This window comes from Vipera ursinii (genome assembly GCF_947247035.1).
Source record: "Vipera ursinii genome assembly, chromosome: 2".
Lineage (NCBI taxonomy): Eukaryota > Metazoa > Chordata > Lepidosauria > Squamata > Viperidae > Vipera > Vipera ursinii.
Window position 1 is genome coordinate 12,125,503 of NC_139513.1, and position 18,238 is coordinate 12,143,740.

General features: G+C 44.1%; 2 protein-coding genes across 2 annotated transcripts in view; both read right to left on the minus strand.

Moving 5' to 3' along the window:
- LOC310636470 (uncharacterized protein) overlaps positions 1-18,238 on the minus strand; it is a 356,270-nt gene that overhangs the window by 38,547 nt on the left and 299,485 nt on the right. The gene's annotated exons all lie outside the window — the stretch shown is intronic.
- The window catches only part of LOC310636506 (uncharacterized protein), a 32,589-nt gene that overhangs the window by 9,341 nt on the left and 5,010 nt on the right, over positions 1-18,238 (minus strand). The window lies entirely within an intron of this gene.

Sequence of the window (18,238 nt, forward strand, 5' to 3'; positions counted from 1 at the left end):
GCCCCCAACAATCTGGGTCCTGATTTTACCTACCTCGGAAGGCTGAGTCAACCTTGTGGCTGGCGGGATGCGAACCTGCACTAACTGCAGGCAGCTGGTGTTACTTAAGGAGGCATTAGCCCACTGCTCCACCAAGGCTCATTTGGTGGAGTTGGAAGTCCATGAGTCATAAAAGAGCCGAGGTCGCCTACCCCTGGTATAGGGTTTCCTGCCTGAGCAGGGGGTTGGACTAGAAGACCTCCAAGGTCCCTTTCAACTCTGTTATTCTGTTCTGTTATCCCCAAGTCTAACTTTTCCTTCCCTTAGGTGTGTCCCCCTCGTTCCCCCCACCCCCAACCACGTCCGATCAAATTCAAAGAAGCTGTTTCAGAACCGTCACTTCAAGCGTAGGTTGGTACGCGGCCAAGTTATGTTCCCAGTCGGTTCGCTCTGAAGCCACATGGCAGAGAGATATAGTCACGTTTTTCGTTACTTATTAAACCTCCTCCAGTCCGCCTCCCTAGAGTTCATAGCAGACTGGCACCCAGTGATAGTGAAACGCAAGTGTGAGCTGCAAGCCGACATCTGGTTAGAGCAGGGCTGAACACTTCCGGGACACAACAGGTAGGGGCAGGTTTCCCCCCCCCCCTTAAAACAGATTTGGGGGGGGGGGTGGCTAGGTTTTCATAGCTTGCAGAGACTTAAAACCTCTACTTAAGTTTCTCCCATTTAACCATGGTCCCGTTACGCATCTTTGAGCCGGTCGCTATCTCGCTATCAGCCAACTTTACAGCACTGCTGTTACCGGGTGGAGAGAAGAAATCCCCCCCCCTATATATATTACCTTGAGCATCCAAATTACAGGTAAGCAGGCCAACACAGCATTTACCAGATGTTACAACAGCTAGAGCAGGGGGTCTTCCAACGTGGCCCTTTTATGACCTGTGGACTTCAACTCCCAGAATTCCTGAGGCAGCATGAGGAAAGATGGCCCTTTTATGACCTGTGGATTTCAACTCCCAGAATTCCTGAGGCAGCATTTGGAAAGATGGCCCTTTTATGACCTGCGGACTTCAACTCCCAGAATTCCTGAGGCAGCATGAGGAAAGATGGCCCTTTTATGACCTGTGGACTTCAACTCCCAGAATTCCTGAGGCAGCATGAGGAAAGATGGCACTTTTATGACCTGTGGACTTCAACTCCCAGAATTCCTGAGGCAGCATGAGGAAAGATGGCCCTTTTATGACCTGTGGACTTCAACTCCCATAATTCCTGAGGCAGCATGAGGAAAGATGGCCCTTTTATGACCTGTGGACTTCAACTCCCATAATTCCTGAGGCAGCATGAGGAAAGATGGCCCTTTTATGACCTGTGGACTTCAACTCCCAGAATTCCTGAGGCAGCATGAGGAAAGATGACCCTTTTATGACCTGTGGACTTCAACTCCCAGAATTCCTGAGCCAACAGGCGTGCCTGGCTGAGGAATTCTGGGAGTCGAAGTCCACAAGTCATAAAAGGGCCACGTTGGAAGACCCCTGAGCTAGAGTGATGGAAAGGCCAAAGGTGCTTTCTCAAGAGGCAACTGGACTTTTTTTTTCTCTTTTTCCTTGAAGACGTTTCGCTTCTCAGCCGAGAAGCTTCTTTGGTTCAGAAGACGTTCTTCAGCTCAGAACGGAAGACGCTTCTTGGATGAGAAGCGAAACGTCTTCAAGGAAAAAGAGAGAAGAGTCCACTTGCGTCTTGAAAAAAAAACAAAAACCCACCTCTGGGACAACCCTGACCTGGATGACTAAAAAATCTTCACAGACATTTAGAGGGGATGGAAGATCTCGATGTAACAGCAATACCGTCTTTTAGCCAAGCGAATGCACAAAAGATGGCTTAATGTTCAATATTTTTTTTTTACTACTGGGATTGTCATAAACCCGCCTAGAGAAGAGACAACTGATACTGGAGTAATCTTTCAGAATGTGCAACTCAAAGACGTTTTAACTGCACTGGTCTTTCCAACCCGAGGTCTCCCATTTTAACTCGTGCCGGCGTCCCCCCAATAATCCTAATATTTATACCCCCCCAAGTACAAAGTTATACAAACTGAGGCCAGTTACAGCGATATCCCTTTGTTACCCAACGTTTTTGTCAATTAGGCTGATAAACAGAGACAGACAGACTTTGAGGGAAGTTCTGTTGGGATTACTTGTATACAAATTAAATTAATAAATAAATAAATAATAAATATCTGGCTTTGCCTGCGCCTCCCCCGCCCCTTCCAGACAGACTGTAATTTCTTTTTTAAAAAGAACAAACGGGTTGTTCAGACTCCGGTGAAAGACTAGGAAATGAAGTATTATGAGAAACCTTGACCTAAGTGATATAAAGCTGTAAGTATTTCATCGCCTAGGAAATATCTGAGATAAATACAAAGCAAACGTTCACACACTGGAGGAACATATCATTGCAATGGCCAATGCAGCTAAATGCAGGGCAATGAATTCTGGGAGTTGAAGTCCGCAGGTCTTCAAGCTGCCAAGGCTGAGAAAGTGTAGTGTGACAATGGGATTATTACACTGAAGTTATCCAGCTACAAAGCAGACAATGGACTAGACGATAGTAGTAACTGTGAGAGGGATCTCGGAGTCCTAGTGGACAATCACTTCAATATGAGCCAGCCGTTTGCTGCTAGGCTGCATTAACAGAGGGATAGAATCAAGATCACGTGAAGTACTAATACCACTTTACAATGCCTTGGTAAGGCCACACCTGGAATACTGCATCCAGTTTTGGTCACCACGATGTAAAAAAGATGTCAAGACTCTAGAAAGGGTACAGAGAAGAGCAACAAAGATGATTAGGGGGCTAGAGGCTAAAACATATAGGGAACGGTTGCTGGAATTGGGTATGTGTAGTTTAACGAAGAGAAGGGTGAGGGGTGACATGATAGCAGTCTTCCAGTATCTCAGGGGCTGCCCCAAAGAAGAGGGAGTCAAGCTATTCTCCAAAGCACCTGAAAGCAGGACAAGAAGCAACGGATGGAAACTAGTCAAGGAGAGAAGCAACCTAGAACTAAGGAGAAATTTCCTGACAGTTAGAACAATTTATTTATTTATTTATTTATTTATTTAATAAATTAATTAATCAGTGGAACAACCTGCCTCCAGAAGTGGTGAATGCTCCAACACTGGAGGTTTTTAAGAAGAGACTGGACAGCCATTTGTCTGAAATGGTATAGGGTTTCCTGCCTGAGCAGGGGGTTGGACTAGATGACCGCCAAGGTCCCTTCCAACTACTTCTTCTTCTTCTTCTTCTTCTTCTTCTTCTTCTTCTTCTTCTTCTTCTTCTTCTTATTATTATTATTATTATTATTATTATTATTATTATTATTATTATTATTATTTATTATTATTATTATTATTATTATACCAGTGATGGAGAACCTTTTAGACACCGAGTGCCCAAACTGCAACCCAAAACCCACTTATGTATCATAGGGTGCCAGGTAGGCGTGGCCCATCGGGTCGGCGTGGCTGCGGTAATAATGGCAGACTGGGTGTGACTTAAAAAGTTCAATCAATCAATTCCAACTTTGCGAGATCTTTTTTTTTCCCCGCGAGAAGTTGAAATTGATTGAACGAACCTTTTTTGTTTTTTTGCACACGGCGGCAGAGGCCTAAAGCGAAAAGGTTTTTTAAAACCCAGCTGAAGGCCTAGGACTGGGGCGACGGCACGCGTGCCCACAGAGAGGGGGCTCTGTGTGCCACCTGTGGCACGCATGCCATAGGTTTGCCACCACGGGACGACACTGTGTGTTAACTCATATTACAAACTCTATGATCCATCGCACCCTAGAATGTGAAATAAAGTACCACGTACAGAAATGAAAATAAAATATTAAGAGATGGATGGTAAAAGAAACACTGTGCAAAAGGTTCCAAAGCGAGTAACTCAGAAACGGGGAAGACAAAAATCCTACAGACGAAACAAAGACCAAGGAAGGAGAAGTCACAGAATCGTAAGGTTGAAAAAGATCTTGCGAGGTCCTCTAGTCCAACCCCCTGCCCAGGACAAGAATCTTTGTATCATCTTGGACAAAAATGGTGGTCCCACCTTTTCTTGAAAATTTCCAATGATGCAGCACCCACAAAGCTCTTTCCGCTGCTTAATGCATCTCATTTTCAGGAAATCCCTTATATCCAGGTTGCATCTCTCTTTAATGAGTTTCTACCCATTGCTTCATGTCAGGTGCTATGAATAATAAATCTTCTCTGTGACAGGCATTAAAATACAGGTAGTTCTCCACTTATAACCACAATGATAGGGTATAGGGTTGGTACAGGGTTTCCTGCCTGAGCAGGGGGTTGGACTAGATGACCTCCAAGGTCCCTTCCATCATCATCGTCATCATTCCCAAAATGTTGGCTGCTAAGACATCTACTAAGTTTTGTCTCATTTTACGACCTTTCCTGCCACAGTTGTTAAGCGAATCACTGCAATTGTTTAGTTAATAATGGCCACTTCACCGAGCACAGGACACAAGGGGGCCTCCCGTCTGCAGAGTGTTTGGGAAGGGATTAAAAGTGGAGAACGGAGAGGGGTGCGTGTAAGTGTAGGAGATAGATGCTTGGATTGTAATTCAAGAAATAGGAGCTATGTAAAAATTCTAGTTCAGGGGTGGACAACGATGGCCCCTTTACAAGCTGTGGACTTCAACACCCAGAATTCCTGAGCCAGCCGTGTTGGCTCAGGAATTCTGGGAGTTGAAGTCCACAGGTCATAAAAGGGTCATATTTCCTCATGATGCCTCAGGAATTCTGGGAGTTGAAGTCCACAGGTCATAAAAGGGTCATCTTTCCTCATGATGCCTCAGGAATTCTGGGAGTTGAAGTCCACAGGTCATAAAAGGGTCATCTTTCCTCATGATGCCTCAGGAATTCTGGGAGTTGAAGTCCACAGGTCATAAAAGGGTCATCTTTCCTCATGATGCCTGAGGAATTCTGGGAGTTGAAGTCCACAGGTCGTAAAGGGGCCATCGTTCCCCACCCCTGTTCTGATTGGGGGTGCTCCTGTAGCATTTTCACATTTTGTAGTGTTAGGCATCTATAATTAGACACAGGTGGTCCTCAACTTAAGGCCATAGTAGAACTCAAAATTGTTGTTGGTAAGCGAGACTGTGGCTAAGTGAATTGCGCCCCATTCTACTACCTTTCCTGCCAGAGTTGTGGAGTGAATCGCTGCGACTGTTAAGTTAATGACATGGTTATTAAGTCAATCCGGTTTCCTCAACGGACTTTGGTGGTCAGAAGGTCGCAAAAAAGGTGACCGCCATGACCCAGGGTCACTGCGACCGTCATAAATGTGAGTCGGCTGTCAAGTATCCAAATGTAAATCACGCAACTGTGGGGAGGCTGCAACAGTTTTAAGTGTGAAAAACTGTCACGGGTCCCTTTTGTCAGTGCTGTTGTAACTTCGGTCACTAAATGAACTCTTGTAAATCAAGGACTACCTGTATTTGGAAGATGGTTATCGTGTCTCCCTGAAACCTCCCCTTCACGAGACTAAATGTACTTTCCTTGAGCTGTTTTTCATAGGACTGAGCCTCCAGACTCCTCCGTCATCCTTGCTGCTCTTCTCTGCGGTAAGAAATAACTGGGGGGTTCCTACATGAGGGATGGGATGGAGGAAATTCCAAAGGCAAGGAGGGCAATAGGAAAATGATTGATACTCATCCAGCAAACGGGGAGATCAGTGTGTGGCTGAGCAAGGAGGGAGGGGTGTCCTGTAACACTTGGCAGTTGTGGGGCAGAAAGACTGGCTGGGCAGGCTTGGTGGGGAAATCAGTGGCAGATTGCTGCTGAGAAATGGGGATTGTGAGATGTGGAGGTCCAAGCCATGCTTTTATGCACCTGCAAATGGCAGACAGGTGTAACAGATCTTTAGGAAGGGAAGCTTTGAGAAAGAGAGAAACTGGAATTTCCAGAAGCCCAAGTTACCCACCAAAACTGGCAAAGGGAAAGGAGAGAGAAAGAGAGAGAAAAACAAAAAAAACACAAAAAACAAAAGGGGGATTGATCAGATAAGGAAGACCAGTACCAAACATGAACCGGCGGCTGTCATCCATGGATCAAATTACCTGACTGGCTACTAGGTTTGACTGCTGGGGTGGGTAGGTGGAGAAACAAAATGTGTGAAACAAAACATCATTAATCAGAGTTCGGAGTCCCCACTTAGCCTGACTCACTGCAACGGGTGGGAAAGCCAGTGCAATTTACCTCAAGAGGTGGCTGTCCGACCTTAAAAACCTCCAGATATGGGAGCATTCACAACCTCTGCAGATGTTGCGCAGACTCACCCAAAAAGTTTGTCCTTCTATTTTAAATCCAACGTACATAGACATAGCTGCAACTTACTTCTGCTAATTCAGTTCGATACGTAGCCCTGGACCTATGATGGGTTGCTTAGCAACCGTTCAAAATTCCACAAAAAAAAAAAAGCTTGCTTTCAACCCAGATTGGAAGTTCCGACATCCGCCTTTCCTAACCCCGCAGTCCTGTGATAGCATTTCGGGCACATTTGAGGCCGTTTCTAGGCGTTCTGTGGTCACGTGACCACAATTTACGTTTTGGCTAGAAGAACGGGTAGGCAACCTTGGCTCTTTTATGACTCGTGGACTTCAACTCCCAGAATTCCTGAGGCGGCCATGCTGAGGGGAAAGAGAGGCTTCTAAGCTAATCCATGCTGGCTCAGGAATTCTGGGAGTTGAAGTCCACGAATCATAAAGCGGCCTAGGCCAGGGGTGGGCAACCTTGGCTCTTTTATGACTCGTGGACTTCAACTCCCAGAATTCCTGAGCCAGCATGGCTCAGCTTGGAAACCTCTCCCTTTCCCCTCAACATGGCCGGCTCAGGAATTCTGGGAGTTGAAGTCCACGAGTCATAAAGCGGCCTAGGCCAGGGGTAGGCAACCTTGGCTCTTTTATGACTCGTGGACTTCAACTCCCAGAATTCCTGAGCCAGCATGGCTCAGCTTGGAAACCTCTCCCTTTCCCCTCAGCATGGCTGGCTCAGGAATTCTGGGAGTTGAAGTCCACGAGTCATAAAGTGGCCTAGGCCAGGGGTAGGCAACCTTGGCTCTTTTATGACTCGCGGACTTCAACTCCCAGAATTCCTGAGCCAGCATGGCTCAGCATGGAAACCTCTCCCTTTCCCCTCAGCATGGCTGGCTCAGGAATTCTGGGAGTTGAAATCCACGAGTCATAAAAGAGCCAAGGTTGCCTACCCCTGATCTAGAAACTGACTTTTACTTCCAGTTTCTGTCAAAAATCGCCCCATAGCGAACAATGGGTCCATTTAATGACCACGGGGTTTTCTTTACAACGGTGGAGTTCCCTTAAGGACTGCTGGTAAAGTAGCTCATAAAGTTGGGCTCGGTCATGACTTAGGAACAAGATTAAACCGAGGACTACCTGCGTTGGAAAACCGTTCTTAACCATCTCCCCTATACTGTAGCTTCCCTTTATGTACCCGATCACATCAAACCTTTCTTTTCTCCAGACAAAACCCCCTCACTTTCCTCATAAGCCATGCTCTTAAGAAAAAAAAATTATCGATCCGTTCAGAAAATCAAGTGATGCTAAATTTAGGAGCCGGCCTCCTTTTCAGCCATTCAACATCTTCCTTTATCGATCCTTTATTGCAGAATTGATTTTTCTCCCTCTGTGGGAAGGGAATAATAGGCCATGTTGCCTGCAACAACAAAAAACCCTAAGGATTTTCCAAAGTCATGTCTTGTACCCAACCATTTTTTTTTAAAAGGGGGAAAATGGGTTAGATTACCTCCAAAGACTCCTTCGTTAAAAACAATTCCGACTTGAGGGTCAGAAAATTATTCCAAATCATAACGATGTCAATTTCTCAGGTTACAAAGCAGGAAGGGAAAAACAAAGCAAAGCAGGTCTGTATTAATTAATATCGCTACTGAAACAGCAGCTTGTTCAACTGCTTCATCAAGAGTTACTTAGTTACTTCATCAAGAACTATTCAGCTTGGTTTCCTAAACTGTTTTTTTTCCCAAGCACATACACGCTAAGAACCAATAGCCAACTTTTATGTTGTTGTTCCTCTTTCCGTTTTCTATCTTCCCTCTTAAATGTTAATCCTTAAAAAGCTTACTTTTAAGATCAAAGATTAAGTATAAGCCTTTCTGTTGATCCTACCGATTTTTATAAGCCACTCCAGGAGCCATTGTTTGCTAAAGAATTAAAAACATTGCTTTGAGCAAGGTTTTTTTTTTAAAAAAAACCAAGATAATTAGGGTGCCATCCTTTAATTCATACCATTACGACCATCTCTCCTACATAGTTATGCTGAATGGAATTCTGTTCAATATACCTGGAAGGATATAATGGAAAATTTAAATTTAAATTCAGAACAATTTTCCTGATTAGACCACGTTATGGAAAAGCTGTCATTCGAAATAGAATGCAATACAAGTGTACCCTATTTTGTTTCGTAATGTGCAGGAAAATCTTTAACCAGATTTGGAAATGAAAAAGCTCCGAGTGGCTCTGTTCGGTAATCTGAAATTTCATACACGTGGAATTCTATTTATCTCTGGCACAAGGTGTTATCTTACATTGCTATTTATGTTTTAGATCGTTCACTTTCAGGTCTTCTTTATGCAAACAAGATTCATGGGTTGCAAAGTCTTGTGTTCACTGGAGTGGCAATTAAGCTCTGAAAATATCCCAGAGTGATGAATTAAAAGAAGCTTGTTCGGTGAAAAAAAATGGAACATTTTCAAAGAAAAAAAATCAACAAAGTCCAGTGGCCTTTTGGATATCCCACAGCGGTACAGACTGATCTTTCAGAAATGCTTGTGTAAGATGGTGGATCAAGCTTTTTAGACATGCATTCTTATTTGCTATAATAAACAATGTTAGATTTATAAACCATGGATTTTGACATTAGACAGAATAGATTTCTCCCTTCTTTTGATTCTGGATTTCTTTCCACACCACGCAAAAATTATCAAATCTGTGCTCCAAAACAACAGAGAGAATCAGTAAGTTTTACTCGTATAAAAAGATGCTGTTAAAAGGATGAAGGCTTTCTTTTAAAAATATCAGTCAAAATGAGATCCAAATTAACTGCTGCATTTTGCCCTTTCTGTGGTATATCTTCCTTTCCATGAAATAAAGCCTGGGTGCCTTCTTGCTTACAGTTTAGAAGGGAGCTAAAAAGATTACCTTTTCAACCGGGCCTTCTGCTGCTGGCTTTTAATGACAGATTTTTATTAACAGGTTTGTAAATTGCCTAGAGCCAGTAGGATTATGTGTTAAAATCAGCTAAAACTGTGTGACACAATTAAAATTCACTGCAGGATATTAGTTTTAAAAACCTTATAAAATTCACTGTAGGGCAATATCTTTTTTTTAAAGGCAAATCAAAATGGCACAATCTGAAAACTCCTGGACACTTCATCGGAACTGGACTGCATAGAGCCAGGATTAAAAAGCAGCAAATATAGTTACCTCGGAAAAGAACAGGCACGCCATTTTTTTTAAAGAAAAAGATTCCTGGTTCTGCTATTAGTTTAATTTTAACACAGTGACAGGAACAACGCTTACCCGTATAATGCAAAATTATTCAGAAAATTAAGTTAGTTCATATCTAGACAGCCGGACATTCTAGTATAGGAAAATATGGTAATAGGATTGAGTGAAAGCTTTTCATCGGGTAGAGAGAAAAAAATGTCTTCTAATTCAGGATTTAAAAAATTTAACTAAAATGTCAATTCAGGACAGATCAGGGATTGCATCTATGGAACAAAGAAAATACATATGATTCCTCCCCAAAGTCTTGAAATATTTTTCTCTCCCGAATGGGTTTGAAAAGAGTTAATATTCTGTTCCCAAATGGTCTGTTTTACTTGAAGCACTGATCTGGATTAGGAGCGTCTTTAAAGTGCTGTCTACAAAAATATTGCTTTTATTGTCTTAGAATGACTTTATACTAGCTGTAACCCATCTCAATTAATCTGGAATGGGGAAATAAAAGCATTTAAAACAAAAAAAAATGTCGGCTCTTGATATAATGCAGAGGTCTTCAGACTTGGCCTTTTTATGACTTGTGGACTTCAACTCCCAGAATTCCTCAGCCAGCCAAGTTTGAAGACCCCTGATATAATGTATCTTTAAAGCAAAAACATCTGGTTTGTGACCTCATTTGTCAACTTCTGAAAGGCCTCTGCCTGGGCTGCTGCCAGGAAAAAAAATGCTCTTACAATGATCAGAGAACTTTAAGGATATCCCTTCATCTTATGCTTTTTTGAAGCCTGCATTGCCTGCTATTATACTTACTCCAAAACATAAAAAGGCACACATACAATATTCTACAGCCCTTTCTTCAATTACAGGTAGTCCTCTACTTACGACCACAATTGAGCCCAAAATTTAGCTCGATAAGTGAGACATCTGTCAAGTTAAACGAGCCTTGCCCCATTTTACAACCTTTGTCAGGAGTTGTTAAGCGAATCACTGCCGTTATTAGTCACACGGTTGTTAAGCGAATCTGGCTTCCCCATTGACTTGGCCGGTCAGAAGTTCGGAAAAGGGGATCACGTGACCCAGGGACGCCGCAACCGTCAGAACTACAGGTCAGCTGTCAAGCGTCCTGAATTTTGATCCCGCAACCACGGGGGGGGGGGGGGGACGCTACAAGGGTAGTTAAGGGCAGGTCACAAGTCACTTCTTTCAGTGCCGTTGCAACTTCCAACGGCTGAACTAAGCGAAAGGTCAGTAAGCGAGGTCTACCTGTAATCCCGCTGACCCTCAGCAATCACTGGAACTTCCTAAAGCAGGGGGGTCTTCAAACCCGGCCCTTTGATGACTTGTGGACTTCAACTCCCAGAATTCCTCAGCCAGCTTGTGGCCAAGTGGCCAAGGTTTTGGGGGGGGAGGACACCCCTGATACAGGGGAGCGGTCTGATTCAGTTGAGGTGAATTCTGGGAGTGGAAGTCCACAAGTCATCAAAGGGTTCCAAGTTTGAAGACCCCCTGCTCTAAAGGGGAACACCTGCTGCCGGCATCAACTTCCCATCGTCCTGTGCGTTCCCACAGGGAGGGCCTTCTCGGGGTACCGCCGGTTAAGGAATGCCGGCGGGTTATTCCCAGGGGAAGGGCGTTCTCTGTGGGCGCGCCGGCCCTATGGAACCAACTTCCCACGGAACTCAGGACTGCTCCCCCCCCACCCGACCTTCCTTCGCTCATTTCGCCGGGATTTGAAAACCTGGTTCTTCGAGCTGTTTGGCCCAGACTGAGGGGTTTTAATTTAATTTAATTTAATTTGGTTTTAGCTTAACTTTAGGGACTGTAATTTAATCATAGTTTTTAACTGATTTTAATTTTGTACGTTATGTATTTTAATTCTCCCTGTAAACCGCCCTGAGTCCTACGGGAATATATATATATACATACATACATACATACATATATATACATATACATATACATATACATATACATATACATATACATATACATACATATACATATATATATATATATATATATATATATATATGGATCCTTGGTTTTTCGGGTTTCTCCCCGCGTAGAACTAAAGGTGTAGGCGCAACGTTTCGACGAAATCCCATCCGTCATCATCAGGCTTGTGGTTTCTGCTTCCTTCTTCTGGGAGAAGTATGTGGCTGTTTGTTTTTCTTTTTTAAACTGCCAGAGGGGGTGTGTTCTGTGAGTGGAAGTGTGCTGATTGGGTGGGGATTATGTGTGTTCTGATTGGGTGGGAGTGTGTTTTGAATGGTGGGGGTGTTCTGATTGGGTGGTGGTGTGTTTTGAGTGGATGGGCTGGTCTCAGCTGCCAGCCTTAGACCTGAGCTGGTGAGTTGTGCTGTTTTTGTTTGCCTTCGTGTTTGTGGTGGTGCCATGTTTTTATAGTGGGTGTCAGTTTGCTTATTATGTGGTTTGGAGGGGTTTAAAGTGGCTGATGTTGCAGCTGTAGTTAGGTTTCTGTTTTGTGGTTGTGCCTCTTTATCATTGTGGGTTCGGATTTGCTTTTTGAATAGTTGTGTGGTGGTGATGTCATGTGATGTTATCATGAGTTTGGGTCTGGTATCATTCTTGGTGGTTGGGACTCGTCTGTCAATCAAGGCAGGTTTCCAAATAGATGGTAGGCGAGAGGTATCATCTCGTTTGTTCATGCTGTGGGGGCGTTTTTCTATCTCAATGGCTTCTCTGATTATTCTGTTGTTAAAATGTTCAATTTTGGCGATAGTTTTGGTTTTTTTAAAATCAATTTCATGTCCCGTGGCTTCAAAGTGTTGGACCAGGGATGAAGTTTGTTCTCCCTTTCTGAGTGAGTTTTTGTGCTCTTCAATGCGTGCACTTATTCTTCTGTTGGTCTGTCCGATGTATGTGGTGGGGCAGGTGGTGCATGGGATTTCATATACTCCTTGGTTTTCTAACCCAATTATGTCCTTGGGGTTTCTTAGGATGGTGGATACTTTTCTGTCTGTGTAGAATGCTGTTTTGATGTTGTGTTTTTGGAGGACTTTGCTGATTCTGTCTGTGGTCCCTTTTAAGTATGGGAGGAGGGCTTTGCCTTTTTCTTGTTCTCTGTCTTGGGTTTTTGTGGGTGTCTCTCTTCGGATTAAGTTGGTAATCATGTTTCTTTGGAATCCATTGGCTGTTAGTACATTAGTGAGGTTGTGTAGTTCGGTTTTTAGGTGTTGTTTGTCAGCTAGTTGTTTTGTTCTGGAGATGAGTGTCTTGGCTACGGAGTTGATCTGTGCTGGGTGGTGGTGTGAGAGTGCATTCAGATAGCGGTTTGTGTGCGTTTTTTTATGGTAGATAGTGTGTCCTAGGGAGCCGTCGGATTTCTTGTAGACTAAAACATCAAGGAAGGGAAGTTGGTTGTTAGCTTCTGTTTCCATGGTGAATTGTATTTTGGGGTGTAGGCTATTGAGGTGTGTGAGGAAGTCATCCAGTTTTTCTTTGCCATGTGGCCAGATTACGAAGGTGTCATCTACGTATCTGAGCCAGAGTTTGGGTTTGTGGTTGGATTTTTCTAGAGCGAGGGTTTCAAAGTGTTCCATGTAGAGGTTTGCGATGACAGGTGAAAGGGGTGATCCCATGGGTGCTCCTTCCATTTGTTTGTATCTTTGTCCATTGTAGATGAAGTATGTGTTAGATAGGCAGTGGTTGGTCAGATCTAGGATGTGTTTTGGGGGGTTGTATTTATTTAGGATAGCTGTCAAGGCTTCTTTGATTGGCACTTGGGTGAAGAGGGATACGACATCGAAGCTAACAAGTAGGTCACAGGGCTGTAACTTTAGTTTACTTATGATCTCTATGAATTGGAATGAATCTTGTACGTGTGAGGTGATGGAATTTGCGTAAGGCTGTAGTTGTTTGGCAAGAAATTTGGCTAGATTTTGTAGAGGTGAGCCTATGGAGCTGACTATGGGTCTGAGAGGGGTTCCTTCTTTGTGTATCTTGGGCAGACCATAGAGCTTGGGACATCTGGATGATTTTTCTCTGGGAATGATTGTTTTCTGGATCTCTTCACTGATGGGGGTGGCTTTTATTTTGGATTTTGTGGTTTTTTCCAGGTAGGTGGTGGGGTCTGTCTTGATGAGTTTGTATGTGGAGTCTCGGAGTAGGTTGGATAATTTGGTATGGTAGTCAGATGAGTTCATTACCACCGTGGCGTTGCCTTTGTCTGCTGGCAGAATGATTATGCTGGTGTCTTTTTTTAGGTTAAGTAGTGCTGTCTGTTCCTCTTTGGGTAAGTTGCTTTTGGGTGGTTTGCTGGTGCAGAGGATGTTGGTAACTTCGAGTCTGATTTTGTTGGCGTCATCAGGGTTGATTTTGGTCAGGCTGGATTCGACTCCGCATATAATGGTTTCCGTGGGAATGTGTTTGGGAGCGACTGCAAAATTAAATCCTTTAGACAGGACGTTGGTTTCGGCTTTGGTGAGAATCCTATCTGAGATGTTGTGCACAGTTTGTTTCATGTGTTGCTGTGGGAGAGGAGGGGTTTGTTTCTGGCGTTCCTTTAGTCTTTGGAGTTTATTGGTGTGTGTGTCTGTTTTGTAGGCAGTCTCTGTTTCAGCTCTCCAGACAGCAATTTGTTTGAATTTGTCCCAAAGTGTGGGGTGGATCTTGTTGCTGAGTTTGAGGTGAAGTGTGAGGAGGTCTCTGTTGATTCGGTCCAGGAGGAATCTTTTTGTGTGGAGTTCGTTTCTGATTAGGGCCAGTTCAGTTCTCATCAGGATGCGTTTGATGGCTGCAGAGTTGGAGTGGAATTTCAATAGGAAGGATGTGGGGATTAAATTTTGATCTCGGCAGTTGCGTAGGAATGTGAGGTCACACAGAATGGAAGCTCTTCGTACTTCGAGTTTTTCGTAGGTCTTGGTTAGCTGGTAGATTTCCTCCCCGTAGAGGTAAGATATTTGTTCTCTGAGGTTTTCGCGGGTGCCTGTATGTGGATCCTTGGTTTTTCGGGTTTCTCCCCGCGTAGAACTAAAGGTGTAGGCGCAACGTTTCGACGAAATCCCATCCGTCATCATCAGGCTTGTGGTTTCTGCTTCCTTCTTCTGGGAGAAGTATGTGGCTGTTTGTTTTTCTTTTTTAAACTGCCAGAGGGGGTGTGTTCTGTGAGTGGAAGTGTGCTGATTGGGTGGGGATTATGTGTGTTCTGATTGGGTGGGAGTGTGTTTTGAATGGTGGGGGTGTTCTGATTGGGTGGTGGTGTGTTTTGAGTGGATGGGCTGGTCTCAGCTGCCAGCCTTAGACCTGAGCTGGTGAGTTGTGCTGTTTTTGTTTGCCTTCGTGTTTGTGGTGGTGCCATGTTTTTATAGTGGGTGTCAGTTTGCTTATTATGTGGTTTGGAGGGGTTTAAAGTGGCTGATGTTGCAGCTGTAGTTAGGTTTCTGTTTTGTGGTTGTGCCTCTTTATCATTGTGGGTTCGGATTTGCTTTTTGAATAGTTGTGTGGTGGTGATGTCATGTGATGTTATCGTGAGTTTGGGTCTGGTATCATTCTTGGTGGTTGGGACTCGTCTGTCAATCAAGGCAGGTTTCCAAATAGATGGTAGGCGAGAGGTATCATCTCGTTTGTTCATGCTGTGGGGGCGTTTTTCTATCTCAATGGCTTCTCTGATTATTCTGTTGTTAAAATGTTCAATTTTGGCGATAGTTTTGGTTTTTTTAAAATCAATTTCATGTCCCGTGGCTTCAAAGTGTTGGACCAGGGATGAAGTTTGTTCTCCCTTTCTGAGTGAGTTTTTGTGCTCTTCAATGCGTGCACTTATTCTTCTGTTGGTCTGTCCGATGTATGTGGTGGGGCAGGTGGTGCATGGGATTTCATATACTCCTTGGTTTTCTAACCCAATTATGTCCTTGGGGTTTCTTAGGATGGTGGATACTTTTCTGTCTGTGTAGAATGCTGTTTTGATGTTGTGTTTTTGGAGGACTTTGCTGATTCTGTCTGTGGTCCCTTTTAAGTATGGGAGGAGGGCTTTGCCTTTTTCTTGTTCTCTGTCTTGGGTTTTTGTGGGTGTCTCTCTTCGGATTAAGTTGGTAATCATGTTTCTTTGGAATCCATTGGCTGTTAGTACATTAGTGAGGTTGTGTAGTTCGGTTTTTAGGTGTTGTTTGTCAGCTAGTTGTTTTGTTCTGGAGATGAGTGTCTTGGCTACGGAGTTGATCTGTGCTGGGTGGTGGTGTGAGAGTGCATTCAGATAGCGGTTTGTGTGCGTTTTTTTATGGTAGATAGTGTGTCCTAGGGAGCCGTCGGATTTCTTGTAGACTAAAACATCAAGGAAGGGAAGTTGGTTGTTAGCTTCTGTTTCCATGGTGAATTGTATTTTGGGGTGTAGGCTATTGAGGTGTGTGAGGAAGTCATCCAGTTTTTCTTTGCCATGTGGCCAGATTACGAAGGTGTCATCTACGTATCTGAGCCAGAGTTTGGGTTTGTGGTTGGATTTTTCTAGAGCGAGGGTTTCAAAGTGTTCCATGTAGAGGTTTGCGATGACAGGTGAAAGGGGTGATCCCATGGGTGCTCCTTCCATTTGTTTGTATCTTTGTCCATTGTAGATGAAGTATGTGTTAGATAGGCAGTGGTTGGTCAGATCTAGGATGTGTTTTGGGGGGTTGTATTTATTTAGGATAGCTGTCAAGGCTTCTTTGATTGGCACTTGGGTGAAGAGGGATACGACATCGAAGCTAACAAGTAGGTCACAGGGCTGTAACTTTAGTTTACTTATGATCTCTATGAATTGGAATGAATCTTGTACGTGTGAGGTGATGGAATTTGCGTAAGGCTGTAGTTGTTTGGCAAGAAATTTGGCTAGATTTTGTAGAGGTGAGCCTATGGAGCTGACTATGGGTCTGAGAGGGGTTCCTTCTTTGTGTATCTTGGGCAGACCATAGAGCTTGGGACATCTGGATGATTTTTCTCTGGGAATGATTGTTTTCTGGATCTCTTCACTGATGGGGGTGGCTTTTATTTTGGATTTTGTGGTTTTTTCCAGGTAGGTGGTGGGGTCTGTCTTGATGAGTTTGTATGTGGAGTCTCGGAGTAGGTTGGATAATTTGGTATGGTAGTCAGATGAGTTCATTACCACCGTGGCGTTGCCTTTGTCTGCTGGCAGAATGATTATGCTGGTGTCTTTTTTTAGGTTAAGTAGTGCTGTCTGTTCCTCTTTGGGTAAGTTGCTTTTGGGTGGTTTGCTGGTGCAGAGGATGTTGGTAACTTCGAGTCTGATTTTGTTGGCGTCATCAGGGTTGATTTTGGTCAGGCTGGATTCGACTCCGCATATAATGGTTTCCGTGGGAATGTGTTTGGGAGCGACTGCAAAATTAAATCCTTTAGACAGGACGTTGGTTTCGGCTTTGGTGAGAATCCTATCTGAGATGTTGTGCACAGTTTGTTTCATGTGTTGCTGTGGGAGAGGAGGGGTTTGTTTCTGGCGTTCCTTTAGTCTTTGGAGTTTATTGGTGTGTGTGTCTGTTTTGTAGGCAGTCTCTGTTTCAGCTCTCCAGACAGCAATTTGTTTGAATTTGTCCCAAAGTGTGGGGTGGATCTTGTTGCTGAGTTTGAGGTGAAGTGTGAGGAGGTCTCTGTTGATTCGGTCCAGGAGGAATCTTTTTGTGTGGAGTTCGTTTCTGATTAGGGCCAGTTCAGTTCTCATCAGGATGCGTTTGATGGCTGCAGAGTTGGAGTGGAATTTCAATAGGAAGGATGTGGGGATTAAATTTTGATCTCGGCAGTTGCGTAGGAATGTGAGGTCACACAGAATGGAAGCTCTTCGTACTTCGAGTTTTTCGTAGGTCTTGGTTAGCTGGTAGATTTCCTCCCCGTAGAGGTAAGATATTTGTTCTCTGAGGTTTTCGCGGGTGCCTGTATGTGGATCCTTGGTTTTTCGGGTTTCTCCCCGCGTAGAACTAAAGGTGTAGGCGCAACGTTTCGACGAAATCCCATCCGTCATCATCAGGCTTGTGGTTTCTGCTTCCTTCTTCTGGGAGAAGTATGTGGCTGTTTGTTTTTCTTTTTTAAACTGCCAGAGGGGGTGTGTTCTGTGAGTGGAAGTGTGCTGATTGGGTGGGGATTATGTGTGTTCTGATTGGGTGGGAGTGTGTTTTGAATGGTGGGGGTGTTCTGATTGGGTGGTGGTGTGTTTTGAGTGGATGGGCTGGTCTCAGCTGCCAGCCTTAGACCTGAGCTGGTGAGTTGTGCTGTTTTTGTTTGCCTTCGTGTTTGTGGTGGTGCCATGTTTTTATAGTGGGTGTCAGTTTGCTTATTATGTGGTTTGGAGGGGTTTAAAGTGGCTGATGTTGCAACATCAGCCACTTTAAACCCCTCCAAACCACATAATAAGCAAACTGACACCCACTATAAAAACATGGCACCACCACAAACACGAAGGCAAACAAAAACAGCACAACTCACCAGCTCAGGTCTAAGGCTGGCAGCTGAGACCAGCCCATCCACTCAAAACACACCACCACCCAATCAGAACACCCCCACCATTCAAAACACACTCCCACCCAATCAGAACACACATAATCCCCACCCAATCAGCACACTTCCACTCACAGAACACACCCCCTCTGGCAGTTTAAAAAAGAAAAACAAACAGCCACATACTTCTCCAGAAGAAGGAAGCAGAAACCACAAGCCTGATGATGACGGATGGGATTTCGTCGAAACGTTGCGCCTACACCTTTAGTTCTACGCGGGGAG